At 42.4% G+C, this 15,000-nt stretch overlaps 1 protein-coding gene across 8 annotated transcripts in view; it reads left to right on the top strand.

Moving 5' to 3' along the window:
- Nucleotides 1-15,000, top strand: part of LOC125025714 (serine-rich adhesin for platelets-like) — a 171,133-nt gene that overhangs the window by 106,127 nt on the left and 50,006 nt on the right. For 2 of the 8 annotated variants that reach the window (XM_047613862.1, XM_047613855.1), the window contains exon 1: nucleotides 13,313-13,465. The exons of 1 other annotated variant lie outside the window; for it this stretch is intronic. The gene's annotated coding sequence lies outside the window, so the exon portion shown is untranslated. Of the gene's footprint in view, nucleotides 1-856; nucleotides 953-972; nucleotides 1,402-13,274; nucleotides 13,478-13,549; nucleotides 13,671-15,000 lie in introns of those variants that run through there. 5 more of the 8 variants (XM_047613859.1, XM_047613861.1, XM_047613858.1 and 2 more) reach the window with 5 other exon arrangements.

Here is a 15,000-nt window from a genome sequence, read left to right as displayed (position 1 = left end):
TACTCTGGGTTCCTACTTTCTACCTCCTTAACTACCTGCACGTCCACGTAACCTCACACCTACTTATCTACTTTCCCCATTTCCTCAGGTGCCCTCTTATCTACCCTGTCATATACCCTTACATCTCAATTCATCTTTGCACTAATCTCCCCTCCGATCTTCCTCCCTCAGTCCACCCACTACTCATTTTTTCCCAAACTTATCTACCCTCTCATGCACTTACGTCTCTACTCATCAGCCTTGCCTCATACCTCGTGCCGGGAACTTCCCATGTGCCAGTGCCAAACCGGCTCCCATGTGGGGTTGGGTGGGGAGGGCTAGGGAGATGAGCCGAGGGTTAGGGGAGGGTGGGGAGATGAGCCGGGGGTTAGAGGAGGGTGGGGAGGAGAGGGACGGGGGATGGGCGGGGTAGAGGCACCATGTTTTCCTCTTCCGCATTGCTGGATTAAGAAGGCCGCACTTCTGTACACTCGAGTCCGAAACGTCTTGTGCAATGCAACCCTTTAACGAGAAGGAGGGTGAGGAGGGCGAGAAAAGGATGCATTCTTGTCTGGTGACGTCACAGATGAGGGTTGATAGGGGGGAGTTGGGGTACGACGGGGGTAAGGTGAGGGTAAGCCATCTGCTGGCTCCTTCCCACTACGGTTTATTTTCTTGCGATAGAGACAAATTCCTTAACGCTTCGCTCCGTCCCTCCATTGCGTTTTTCCAAGCAGGTAATCCACAAACCGTCCTCAGGAGCCGCCCACGAGATTACGCCCACGGCTCCCCCGCAGCCTCCATGGGAAACACCCCGATAAGTCTCTGTAATGGGAGGGAAAACGACAAAACATTATTACTATTTGGTCACCCGTGGGAAGATGGGGTGCCGGTTGCCCCCTCTCTCGGCCGGGGATCTCGCTGCCGCCTGTAGTCCACAGTGGCGGGCGAGGGTGTGTGGTGACACTGCTCGGTATTGGCACTGTTCTCGTTTGCTTATGTTAATGTGTGACAGTGGTACTAAAATGTAGAGTGAAGTGTTGAAGATGATTGTGATTAACGATGAACAGAGGGGGGGGGGGGGGGAGTATGTGAAAGGAGATAACCTTCATTAAAGTGTAACCTAAAAATTAACTTATGTTTACATTATTGAAAAACAAAAAAATCTGATCACGTCAGACCCTGAAAACATAAAACGTTCATGAAAAAAACAAGAAAAATACTAATGACATAGACACCAACTGCAAAGAAACGCAAAAAAAAAATAAAGTAATCCAAGAATAAGCTTATATCTCAGCAGCAGAAAATATATTTAGAAAGAAAGTAAAAGAGAAAGAAAGAAAAATAAAAAGTGGTCGACGTGCTGCATATTTCTCCCGCGTGTGTTTATGCCTGTGCCCATCAGCTGCCCGCCAAATATAGGTAACCGGCGCACCAGTCATCAGAATTATCACTTTTATTCACGGAGTCTGCACGCCTTGCCTGGCCCTCCAAGCAGGAGAGGAGGGAAGGTAGTCTTTTTGCTACTGAAGCATTTCTAAGATGTTTGATGAATATTCCTCGTGTGTTTTCTGAACGTTTTTTATTATCATTATTATTTATGTATTTTTATTTAGTTATTATATTCTAATCCAGAAGCGAAAGGCAATTTATTTTTCTTTTCTTTGGTTTATCTATTACTCCCCAGTTAAGGGAGAGAGCCAGCGTGACCGGGTCGAGCAATTGCAACAAGCACGATGCTGACCGCCTCTCCTTCAGGTCCGCCCTATCGACCAGCCGCCTTCGCCGCGTGGGTCCTCGCCCTTCTCCGCGGACCTGTTACTCACTTGAGATTTCTCGGAATTGCAAAACACTTGATATGGACGTCGATGGCCGGAGTCTGAATCACGGGTCGAGAGGGCTAAGGGGGAAATTATCTTGGTTTTGGGTGGAGACGGGAAAAGGGGATGGCCGGGGAGGGGGGTCAAGTGCAGGGAGGAGAGGATGAAGGGGAGGTGCGTCGAGGGAGGAGAGGAGAGGAGGGGGGGGGGTCGAGGGAGGAGAGGGAGTAGAAGGGGGAGAGGCAAGGGTGATAGCGTGAGGAGAGGAGGGCATAGCATTAGGGTGAAGGCACCAAAGGGTGTGATATCAGCAGGACGAGAGGTGTTCTAACGCAGTGAGTGGTAAGAAGTAATGAGGGGCTTGATCTAGATTCTAGTAAACTGCATCTAATATGATGTCGGAAGAAAAGAAACCGAAAGCGGAAGAAGTGGAATAAAAGAAACTAACGATAAATAATATACAGTGAACAAGCATGAACAGCAGATGTAAAAGAACTAGATTGAGAGATGAAATTGAAGTTTTCTTTTTTGTCTTTAATGTTCAAATATTAATTTTCATTTCTTTCTTTTCTTCCTTTCTTTTTTCACCTCCATCTTTAAAACTAGAGAAAAACGTAAAGCAATGAAACGGAAAAGAAAACGCAGCCGCGAAATAAAAAGATACGTAAAAAAAGGAAAAAAGCAGCAACCAGCACTTTTGTGGCCGACTGTCTAGACCCTGAAAACAAAAGAAACAGAATACTATGCAAAGTTTGGTTCTTGTTGGCCGGGATAACGGATGGAGAGGAAAGAGAAGGGAAGGAAGAGCGAGACTGAGGAAAGATTTTAAATGTGAGCGAGACTGTATCAGACGCAGAGCATGGGACGGACACGCGGAGGGTTGTTTGTATGTGTGTGTGCGCGCAAGTGCATGTATGTATGTTTATAACTAGATAGACATAAATAAATATATATTAATAAATATATATGTAAATAAATAGATTAATACAGTTATATATATAGTTAAATATATTGATAGATAGATCAAGATATATGCATATATTCATATACGGATGTATACATACACATACATATGTTTATACATATTATACTCACACACACACACACACTGAGATACATATATACATATTTGAGAGAGAGAGAGAGAGAGAGAGAGAGAGAGAGAGAGAGAGAGAGGGGGGGGGGGGCAGGCAGATAGACAGAGATAGAGAGAGAGTGGGAGAGGAGCGAGGGAGGAAAAAGAAAACAAACCTGACCGTGGATGAACAGAGGAAAATCCAGATCCAGTATGAGAGGTCTTGTTCAGAAGTATAGGTCATAGGTTAACTACAGTTTAACGAGAGAGGAGAATCAAGAGGATACCTAAGATAGCAAAATAAAGAAGGACGGAAGCGGATAAAGAAAGATAATAAGGGGGAGAGAAGATAGAATACAGAGGGGCAAAATAATAATAAGTAAAGTAAATGCTAACACGCCCTGTGACAATAAAAGAAAGACAATTTCGGAATTAAATTTGATACGAGTGTCATTGCAGAATAAAATACAAGAGTCAATTTGGGTACATATCATAGGTGAGTTAGCTTTTGGAATCAAATTAGATAGAATATTCAGTAGTTTTTGGAAACAAATGTGATAGCAAATTCAGTCTGGGAATAAATTCGTTGGGAAGAGAAAGGTCATACCATATAAAGATAGAATCTCCAGTTAAGCCCTGAAGACAACACTGATGAATACACTCGCCAGATGCGTGGACACATTTCAGCAAAGAGGAGAGCTGAGTGAGGGGTACAGACGGTACGCTTGAGGGTACAGGAGAGTGAGGGGGCATGGGAGAGGGAGAGGGAGAGAGGGAGGAGTTAGACCTCAGGATGTGTCTCCCTCGGGATCACTTTTCAGGCCACTCTTACCATACAGTGAGCTCCCACATTCGCTCTTCGTCATGTCATTCCAGAATCACGGGACTGAAAGTTGCCACGTCCAGTTTAATCGGACCTAGAGTCCATATGAACGGAATTGAATCGTAGTTACCGATTCTGCCTGTAGAGGGGGTGAATAGAACATCAAAGGGAGTTTTAGCCTTGGAACCGACCGACGAGTCCTGACCTGCTTGTTACCGCAGGAACCGGTCGTTAGTGATAGCCTTGGAGAGAGAGAGAGAGAGAGAGAGAGAGAGAGAGAGAGAGAGAGAGAGAGAGAGAGAGAGAGAGAGAGAGAGAGAGAGAGACTCAGACAGATATGTTGGTCATCTAGAGAGTGACTGAGAGAGGAAATGAGGGGCGAAGAGAGGTGAGCGAGAGAGAGAAGAGAGAAGTGATGGAAAGAAGAACGAAATAAGAGAAAGCAGGTAGTGAGAAATCGAAGCAAATAAAAGGGGGGCAAAGAAAACAGAAGAGACGCAACAGAATAACCTAACGATAGATGGCGGTTAGCGAGTGTTTGCGGTTTCACAATAAAGAGCACGAGGGGAAATAAGAAGCGCGTGATAGGGGGAGAGAGGGGAAAGGAGAGATAGAGGGGAGAGGAGGACGGGGGCAGGGTATCTGACATTTTGATTACAGCGCTAGAAAAAAACGACATTGAATCGGAGATGGGGGCCACGCCACTCGTTTCTCGCTGATAGGATTTGCATTAATCCCGACGTAGGGAATCAAAAGAAGTGATACAGAATAAAATTCATTAACTGATGATGGTTAAAACAGCAATAACAATTATGAAATGTGTTAACAATATCGACAACTATAAAGATAATAACAAAAATGATAGTAATGATAAAAACGATAAAGATTATAATAATGTTAATATATTGATGGCGATGATAACAGTAGTAGTAATAGTACCAGTAATAGTAGTAGAAATAGTATTTTTACTACTACTACCACTAAGAATAATACTAATGATAATAACAGCAACAACAATAATAATAATAACAAAAACAATACTACTAATAATAACAGCAACATTACTACTAATAATAACAGCAACAATACTACTAATAATAAAAGCAACCACAATGATAATAATCACACAAAGAGAAATATAACAAACACTAAATAAATAAGACAAGAAAATAACATGGGGAAACTATAGCCCGTCTCCCTCGGCCTCGGTCCTCGACCACAGGACCCGAAGGCCGGTGTACTGTTGCACGCGCCGGCGAAGGTTGAGCTCATTTAACGTCTCCATTAAGTCGTACCTTGTTAGTGCTAAATTAATCTGAACTCCGACGCTCATCCTTGAGACGGCAAAACGCGTTAGGAGTGACAAGAGGAATATGTCTAGTAAGATGGGAAGAGGTAATAAGCATGTTTTATTACTGTTGAAGCTGGCCACTCTTTTCTTTCTTTTTTCTTCTTTCGAGTTGGCTGAGTGGACGAGGTTTTTCAGTGTTTTTGTGATGTTATGATTGTTTTTTCCTTCTTTTCTTTTCTTTTTCTTTTTCTGTATACGATTTTTAAAATGCAGTTCTTCCATTGTGGTATGTACTCCGGCTTGAGATATTTTGAAGGTTTGCAAATTGCAGAGCGAAAAAAAATGCTTTAAGAACACACAGAGATGTCGTGTATGGCTGTTACACATCTAACCTTTTGGATATAGTCCTGTAATAAAATTTAAAATGTGACCCGTTTCACAGTCGTGAGTTATTCTTGCAACTGGACATTGGTGGCTATAAATGAAAGTGTGGGCCCGGAAGAGTAGATTTTCTGCCAGTTAAAAGCAAATGAGATGAAACAGACTTTATTATCTCTTAAAAGTTTTCCTCTGATAAGGCAAGTTTTGAGCTGGTCAAAACTGATCAGCTAAAAGAATTTAATTTAATCTGAATATTGGAAATATTCATCCTAAATCCAACATAAGGGCATTGCACTGCATGTACTTAATAAGGAATATTCTTTTGGCGATACATGTAATGAATATGAAAGATCATAACGCACATGCGTGGACATTCATGTGGAGCGGAACTGAGAGAGAGAGAGAGAGAGAGAGAGAGAGAGAGAGAGAGAGAGAGAATATATCCAGCAGACTGTCACTGTCCTTACATCGCCTCTCCTCTCTCTCCCCGTCAACACCAGGGTATATACTGTACCTTCCACACACCTGGCAATCTACTCCCCTCCTCCTACCCCACCCATACCTCTCGTCGCTCGTCACTCCCGCTGGAGTTCGCAACTCCCTCTAACTTCCTCCCCTCCCCACAACCCTCACTCCTCACTCCTCACGGTCAAACTTTCCTCTCGTGTTTCCGGTCTGCTCTTCTGTCTGTCTCTCCGTGTCACCTCCCTCTCCCCTCTCCCCTCTCCCCTCCCCCCTCCTTCTCCCCTTCTCCGACAACATGACTCACATCTCCCTTAACACCCCCCTCTACCCCCCCCCCTTCCCTCTGACCGTGTTATATCCGTGACTTAGAACTTCCGTGGGAAACAACGAGCCAATAGGGACAACAAATTGGTCGGTTATTCGGCCTCTCTTCCTTTCCCCTCGGTGCCAATGGCCGGCTTTATGGCCCTGGCACTCTGGCACTGCCCCTAAAGAGCGCGCGAGAGAGACATCTACTGGCGGGGAAGAGTGTTACCAATTAACACGAATTCCTTCAGAGAGGAATGATAAGTAGTAGTTTGCACAACACGACGTCCTGCTGGGCTTGTGATAGCGATAAAGGAAGATGGCGCGTCTCCATGAGCAAACGTATGTGTTGTGTATGTGCGTGCGTGTGTGCAGATATATACATATATATATATATATATATATAGAGAGAGAGAGAGAGAGAGAGAGAGAGAGAGAGAGAGGAGGGGAGAGAAAGAGAAGAGAGATAGAGAGAGAGAGAGAGAGAGGGGGGGGAGGAGAGGGAGGGAGGAGAGAGAGAGAGAGAGAGAGAGAGAGAGAGAGAGAGAGAGAGAGAGAGAGAGAGAGAGAGAGAGAGAGCGAGAGGGAAAGAAAGAGAGCGAGAGACATAGCCAGAGACAGACAGAGAGAAACGATCAAACGCGACGGTGGCTTGAACATTATCAACAAACTGACCTAGAGAGCCGTAACAATATAACTAAATTAAGACAAACGATCAAGTACGCAATGCGTGCGAATACCACCGTGTCTTATTGAGTAATCTTACGACAGCCCTAACTTATAACAAACTGCACAAATCATATTTAAAGGTTTAGCCCTGTCTACTATGATCCACTTGCGTCACGGGAAACAGAACAACAGCTAATTAATTACACTTTCGGTCACATGCGATAGGAGAGTGAAATATATATAGGACCTGGGAATATGAAATGACAAGGCAACAGATTAAGTGGAAAGATGACATTCATTTAAATACTGAGTGTGCGTGCGTGCGTGTGTGTGTGTGTGTGTGTGTGTGTGTGTGTGTGTGTGTGTGTGTGTGTGTGTGTGTGTGTGTGTGTGTATGTGTGTGTGCACGAGACAGACAGCATTTTCATCCCCTCTAATTAAATGACAGTTAAACCTACGCAATCGGATACTCATGCTATGAAAATCAGCGTAAAAAGTGAGGATAAATTACGCGGAAAAAGCCATGACAAAGCAATCAAATCCAGCGTCATGGAGAGCGGCTCATGACCTCATTTCGCGAGTAGAATGACACGCTGCTATTGATGTTGCAAACTGGAAACTGACCGTAGTTAAACATCAATTGCATAACACACCGCAATAAGATCCCTGCTGTTGCCAGAAAGGGAAAAATTGCAACTTGAATATAAACATTGCAAGCAGAAGATAAATATTGCAACCGGAACATAAACATTACATCCGGAACATAAACACCAGCAATGGGAACATTTATATCGTAGCCGGACGGAACACAAATGCAACCAGAGCATAAAAGTTACAACCGGAACAAAAACATTGCAACCATAACGTTGCAACCCAGAACATAAACATTGCAACCGGAGAATAAACATCACAACCGGAACATAATCGAAACAACCGGAATATCGACAATGCATCAACCCCACAACACCCCCACCCACCCCCACCCACCCAAAAAAATGACAAGTCACGAGACAGGGACACGTGTATGGAGGAAAATGCAAGGGGCGCACGTCACGAAAGGCACCGGATACAATATGGGCCCCGTTTTAATTGGCCAGATGTCTGTGCGGGGTTGTTGTTAGCATGTACAGAAGGGGGAGGACGGGAGAGAGAGAGGGGATGAAGGAAAGGAATGAAAAAAGATAGAAAGGGAGAGGAGATAGAGAGAGGGAGAGGGAGATAAATGCATACAGAGAGAAAGAGAGAGAGAGGGAGAGAAAGGCATACAGAGAGAGAAAGAGAGAGACAGAGAGAGAGAGAGAGAGAGAGAGAGAGAGAGAGAGAGAGAGAGAGAGAGAGAGAGAGAGAGAGAGAGAGAGAGAGAAAGAGCAAAGATGACGGAATTCTGATGAAGATGAAATATCTGAATATGCGAAATAATTCAGTCTCACGCTTTTTTTTTACAAGCAAGAAAGAAAGAGAGAGCGAGAGAGAGAGTGAAAAGGAAGTGGGTCGACTTTATTAATTTCTCAACCGCCAGTAAAATGTCAACAGGACACTTTGCTTGGAGCATAATTGAACGTTGATAAAATCAGTACTGAAGGCCATTATGATATTACCAGCGAGTGAGGTCGCGTTTTCTAATATTTTCAGGTGAAATTTATGACTTGCAAAGGCGCAGGCCCGGTTATGAGCTTCATTAATCATCGCAATGCACAGTGTTTTACTATCGGTCCCTAATGAATACTGTTTGTTTATATCAGCACTGAAAACTTCTAATGAAACGACGAACTATTGCACAACTTCGCACATGACCGAACGTGGGAATGAGCAAAGGCATTGCTCTATTTAACACGTTAAATTAATTGAGTAATAACTAACCCCGTTAAGATGATCGCGGCGTACAGAATGCGCTCACGAATCGCACGAAAACATAACGCATGGACAGACTCGGTAATCCCTAACTGGCACCTCTCGTCGTGATTCATGCACGAGGGTACTGCCACGTCCGGAGACTTTGCCTCGGATGTGGCTTCGGCTTACTCAACCAACTGACCGCATCACTCACCCTTTAATTTTCCAATTCTTTGGAATGAAATGACATTCGAAAAAATTATAAACTCGTAATATGTACTTTGAGGTCATTGCGGTGGGTAATAGGTAATAGGGTATTTTCCTTTGACCTGGTAAAATTCGAAGCAAAACGTTTATTGTCTGCGTTATAACCATAGGGTATGATCTCATACAGTAACGTATAGATCGTTTATCTAAAAGCAGTAACTAACTGTGACTTATAAATGAAAAAATAACAATGGTAATAATAATATCAATACGCAATACCATAATGAATCATTAACTCTCCCACTAATAATACTATCACTTATATTTTTTTTCTTTGTTATCATTATTGTTATTATTATTATTATTACTATTACTATTACTATTACTATTACTATTACTATTACTATTACTATTACTATTACTATTACTATTACTATTATTATCATTATTATTATCATTATTATTATTATTATTATTATTATTATTATTATTATTATTATTATTATTAGTGTTGCTACTATTTTCATTACCATTAATTCAATAATAAGCATAGTTCTAATCATCAATTATAATCATATCATTACCATTACCAACGTTAAAATATTTATCTTTATGATCATTAGCATAGTTCATATTATCACTATTATCAATATATCACTATTTGTTGATATAAGTATTGTTATTAATATTGTCAACATTCATAGTAAAAATAATAATAATAATAATAATAATGTTGGTAAGTATAATACAAATCATTATTATCATCATCATCATCATGATAACAGCAACATAAACAACGACAATCATGATACCAACGTACATTTACAATACTAAAAAGGACAATGATAACGATAACTTTACGACGGTCACCACTTATCACTATCATTATCAACATTAATATCCTAATTATAGCCAATATGACCAACCTTATCACCAAAAAACAAAGAAGCCAGGGAAACGCATTATTTCTACAGCTGATTGCCCCGTATAATAATAGCACAGTTTAAACAGGCAACTTAACATAACTGGTGTAAATGCACTCTGCTATAGGCGAGTGTTTACCTTCGCTCTGCCAACAAGTGTTCAGGTTTGCGAGGAAGGGACCGTGTTCTGGGATGAGGTTATGAGTCATACTAAGCTTTCGTATCTCGGGATGATTCGCGTCGAGTATTGGTGAATCTTGGTCGCAATGGGAGTGATTGGAGAATGGGATATGCGTGGTTATGTATGGATCGAGAGAGAGAGAGAAATATATATATATATACACATATGTATGTATTTATGTATGTATATATGTATATATACATATATATGTGTGCGTGTAGGTATGTGTGTGTGTGTGTGTGTGTGTGTGTGTGTGTGTGTGTGTGTGTGTGTGTGTGTGTGTGTGTGTGTGTGTGTGTGTGTGTACATAATATATGACGGCATAGGAATGAATGACAAACCTAAGGCCAGCAAATCGGCGAGACGGGCGCGCACGGCAGTGGGGCAGCGGTTTAAAAAGGGTTGATATGTTGTAATTGAGGGAGTCATTGGGTATCCTGGCGGGGAAAGGAAGTCAACAATTAGAGGATCGGGACACTTGCGCCGCGCTGGGAAGGTTGGCGGGTTGGCGAGCTTGGAGGGTTGCCGACACGTCACTGCTCCCACTCTCACTCACTCTCTCCTTCCCTTCCTCCTTCTTTCCGCCATTGTTTCGTCAGTTCGAATATGACAGCGTGCAGTACTGCAGTGTCATCCTTTACGTGAAAGCACCTGGCACTCACACGCACAATCCACCGTTACAACACCGAGGGAAAAAAAGTGATTCCTCACAAGTATTTATCACACGTGAGGAAACTCGCGACATAAATCAAAAAGTAAAAGCTTTCACAGCGCAAGAACAAACACACTAAAAAAGATCTAAAAATCTCCAGATCAGATAAACACGAGAGAGAGATGAACGCAATTTAAAAGCCTAATACGAGGCGATCACCGTCAGGGAATGTGGAGCGAGGAGGAAATAACTGCCTATCGCGCGGAACGTTCCTCTGCCACACCTCTCTAGCGATGCCCTTGACGGCGGGCCCAGGGAACCACCCACGTCAACCCGTGCATGTTGCTGCCTTGGCGCGGTGATTCACTCCTCAGACCGTGTGGCTCTGCGTCTGTGCGAGTGCCTGTGTGCGGCATGTCTGTGCTTGCTGTTACTGACGTGTTTATATGCGCAGAATATGTGTGAATGCGATCGAATGGCATGAATATGGGAGTGCGTCGTTAGTATACGTGCTTCGTTTATTTAAATTAAATAACGATTCTCATATACAGCGTGTGCATTCCAGCGGTGTTCTTCGTTGTAGATGGGTTTGTTAAAGCATAAGAGAATAGAGCAACCCAATGCCGCATATAGAGAGTTCCTGGAAATCGTGAGGGGGTAAAAGGCGGTTCGGGGGAGGGGGGTTGGTGACGGAACCGCCACACCACCTAACATGTGGCTGTGTTTGCACCTGAACATTGTGTGGCTTACATGTGGTTATGTGCGATACTCAAATTAATCCTTGGTGCCTTACTGTTTCCGGGTGTAATTTGCGCTGTTTAAGCAATTGTTGGTTTATACAGTACTATCACCATAAATACTTTTGTTATTATCTTTATTACTATTATAATGCCTTATCATTATTGTTTGTGCTGTACATCTACCAACACTGCTATTATTATCTTTAATAGTGCTGCTGCCATTATCAATATAACTAATGTTATAATCACTTATATTCTCAGTATGGTAATTGCTGCTCTTACTTGATATCATAATTATTAAAATATCATGTAATATCAACATCCCTATTAATGCCAGAATGATTCTCTATTCAAATGCTAACCTTCAGAAAGTTTTTAACATGGCCATCAGTACAAAGAAGTTACGAACAAAACCACGAGAATTAGCTAGCACAGGCCAGAGGACACGGCGTTTAAGCATGACACTCTCAGACACCACAGACGTCATAGTGTTAGTGTGCCTTATCTTCGCCAGGAGTGCATGACATCACTCTCGCCGAGCTGTTCTTGGAGCTCGTATGCAGGATGCGGTGACGCGGTTTCGCAAGGGCTAGTGTGTGAGAAAGAGATGTAAAGAGGGAAAGGAAGAGGCAAAGAGCGGCGAAGATGAACAAAGTAAACAAAATAATATTGATAATATTGCTATTAGTTATAGTAACCTACGTTTTGATGCGATTTTTCAAACCATGAATTAGATCATAACAAACAAATCATCATCAGTAACTGCAACAAATCGTGAGAAGTGATAATGACAAAGTAACTGCTGTCATCGCTACCATTGTAACACTAATGATGATAACTGAAAAACTATAATACTAAAAATATCGCAATAAGTGTCACACTAAGCATCCACTTTCACCTTAACAACACTGTAGGACAATAAATGTGCTCACACCTTCTCCCCATTCTTCACTGCCTCTGAGGAGCTATGACGTCACGGAGACAGGAAATTCATTTGACATTTTTCCCTCCCAGTCAATGATATCGCAGTGGTTGTATTGGTTACTTCTGTATTTTGTTTTCCTTGGCAATGTGGTTTCGACGCGCAGCAGACACGGGTTGGGATTTGATAATACTTGACGCGACGGTTTGTTATACAATTTATATTGTGAGTGGAAGTATTAGAGCTATAATCATGTGGAAACAGGGTATGTAGTTTGATGGTGACAAGAAAATATTTGCAGAAAGAGGAGGAAGGATGAGCGAGAAGTTAGTTATTTCTGCGCAAGACATGTGCAGTAGGAAGGGGGAGCTTTAGGACTGAGAAATATTTAGTCAGCATCATGTGACTCAGGGGGGTATTGGAACAAGGGGAATGGAGAGGGAGTCAAGAGTTTTCCGGATGTTAAGATTTCTGCGCGTCTGACGGAGACATTTGGATGGGAAGATAGAGGGCGAATTTTACACATATTTTGAAAAGTATACGCACACACACGTGTACAATATACTTGCATAGACAACCACACACACACACACACACACACACACACACACACACACACACACACACACACACACACACACACACACACTTGTTGCCTCTGCACTCCTACACGATATGCTAATCGTGTTCCTTCATGCCGAGTCATTCTCACCCTATTGGTGACGTTTGAGAATCTTCACACCCGCCTTGATACGAGCCAGAAAAAAACAAAACAAAAACAGAACTAGGTAAAACACACAAAGAAAGACAAAGTAATGGTTGCAAGTGATCCGTGAGTAAGAATATATACATGAGATAATATGCCTCAAACACCGATCTCTCAACGAGGTACATTTTCGCCCGGTTAAAGTTCCCTGACGCTCACCCTCTACTGCAATATATTTCATAATCGGATCGGAGAACAAGTGGCCTCCCCCATCCCTTCTGTCCCCTCCCTCTCCCCCCCCCCCCCCCCTCATCTCCCCAACCCGTGCGTGACGGAGTGTACCAGCGCACACTTGCGACGGCAACGGAGAGAGTGGCCAGTCACTGCTACTCAGTTCAGCGTGGCACACGACAGGGTGAGGGACTGTACTCGTGGAGCCTCTCGCGTTTTCTTAACTTTACGCGCTTTCGATTTCAAGACGCTGTGGCGAAGGTGGATCTTTGTGTACAGATATATTTTTGTCTGGTGGAGTGCATTGGGTTCTGAAGTTGTGGGTGTGTTTAGTGCACCGTAAATTTTGTTGCGAATGTGTGTCAGTTCGCATCAGTGCAACGAAAGTGTTCCTCGTCTGAAATCGTGTGGGATTACTACTACTACTTCTTATACAGAAGTCTTATTACTGACGGGAAATGTAAAGGTAGTGAGCCTGAAATAGCCATGCGAGTGTACTGAAAAAAAAAAAAAAACGTGTGTGTCATCAGAAATATATTTATTGGAATAACGTACATTACCTACTGAAAGAGGAGAATACACAAAAACAGGAATATGAAAATTGTTCTTGTCAGTGAAATCAATGGGTTTTGTAATGTGGGTCAGAAGCCTTTGTTTTTTTTATGCGATTGATGTAAATGCATAATATGTATCTCAAATTCTGACACATGATTGAATTCCCCCATTTGATGATAAATATGTACGTGTATAGCAGTCTATGGAACCAGTACTGTAAATATTTTATATCGGTGTAATTACTGTTCATGCATTTATCTTTATATGCATGCGAACACACACACACACACACACACACACACACACACACACACACACACACACACACACACACACACACACGATTTATGATTTGTGGAACCACCGAGTAATACCTCCGGCTAAACATACAACACAACACGTCGGAACGAGTCTGTCTTTTGTTTTAAGTGACGTCGACAAGGACAGTCTTCTTACAGTGTTCGGATCCATTGGTTGTCGACGGCCTATTTTTTTTATCTTTATTTTATCTATCCCCACGCCCCCCTAATTATGATCCGGATTTATGTTACCAATCCCGGAAGCGTAGGATCAGACAATTTTATCAGGACCTTATCTACTGCAAAGCCATGCCGACACAGGTGGTGTTCAGTTCATGAGTGCCTGGCGTCTCGTAGGCACTCGTTCCTTGAAGAACGGCTGATATGTTTATAAAGCCAGCGGGAAAAATATGTGCGTGTCTACACACACACACATGCACAGTCATGTGTATACAGGGTTAAACTTCCTCTAGGAGGTACTTGAGATATGTACATATGCTGTGCATATGTATATTCGTGTGTGTGTGTGTGTGTGTGTGTGTTTGTGCATAAATGTATAAGTATGTGTGTATGAAAACACAAACATCCTCCCCACACATACCACATATACACACGCGCGCACACACACACATACAAAAACACACATACATGTATATACATGTATATATACATATATACACACACAAACATATGTGTGCGCGCGCGCGTGTGTGTGTGTGTGTGTGTGCGTGTGTGTGTGTGTATGAGAGAGAGAGAGAGAGCATGCGCGTGCGTGCTCACACACGAGACGAATATTACAAAGTATATAGATATATAATGAAAAGTGAAAAGGAAAAAGGGATAACAAGACAATTTCAAGATCCAAAATATTATAATTACCGTAAATCAATTCTCTGCGATAAAAAGGATAATGAAAGTAGAAGTGATTATTGATCGTACTAC

This window comes from Penaeus chinensis, chromosome 5 (genome assembly GCF_019202785.1).
Source record: "Penaeus chinensis breed Huanghai No. 1 chromosome 5, ASM1920278v2, whole genome shotgun sequence".
Classification (NCBI taxonomy): domain Eukaryota; kingdom Metazoa; phylum Arthropoda; class Malacostraca; order Decapoda; family Penaeidae; genus Penaeus; species Penaeus chinensis.
The sequence above is the reverse complement of the archived record's forward strand: the minus strand, read 5'-3'. Positions and strand labels throughout refer to the sequence as shown.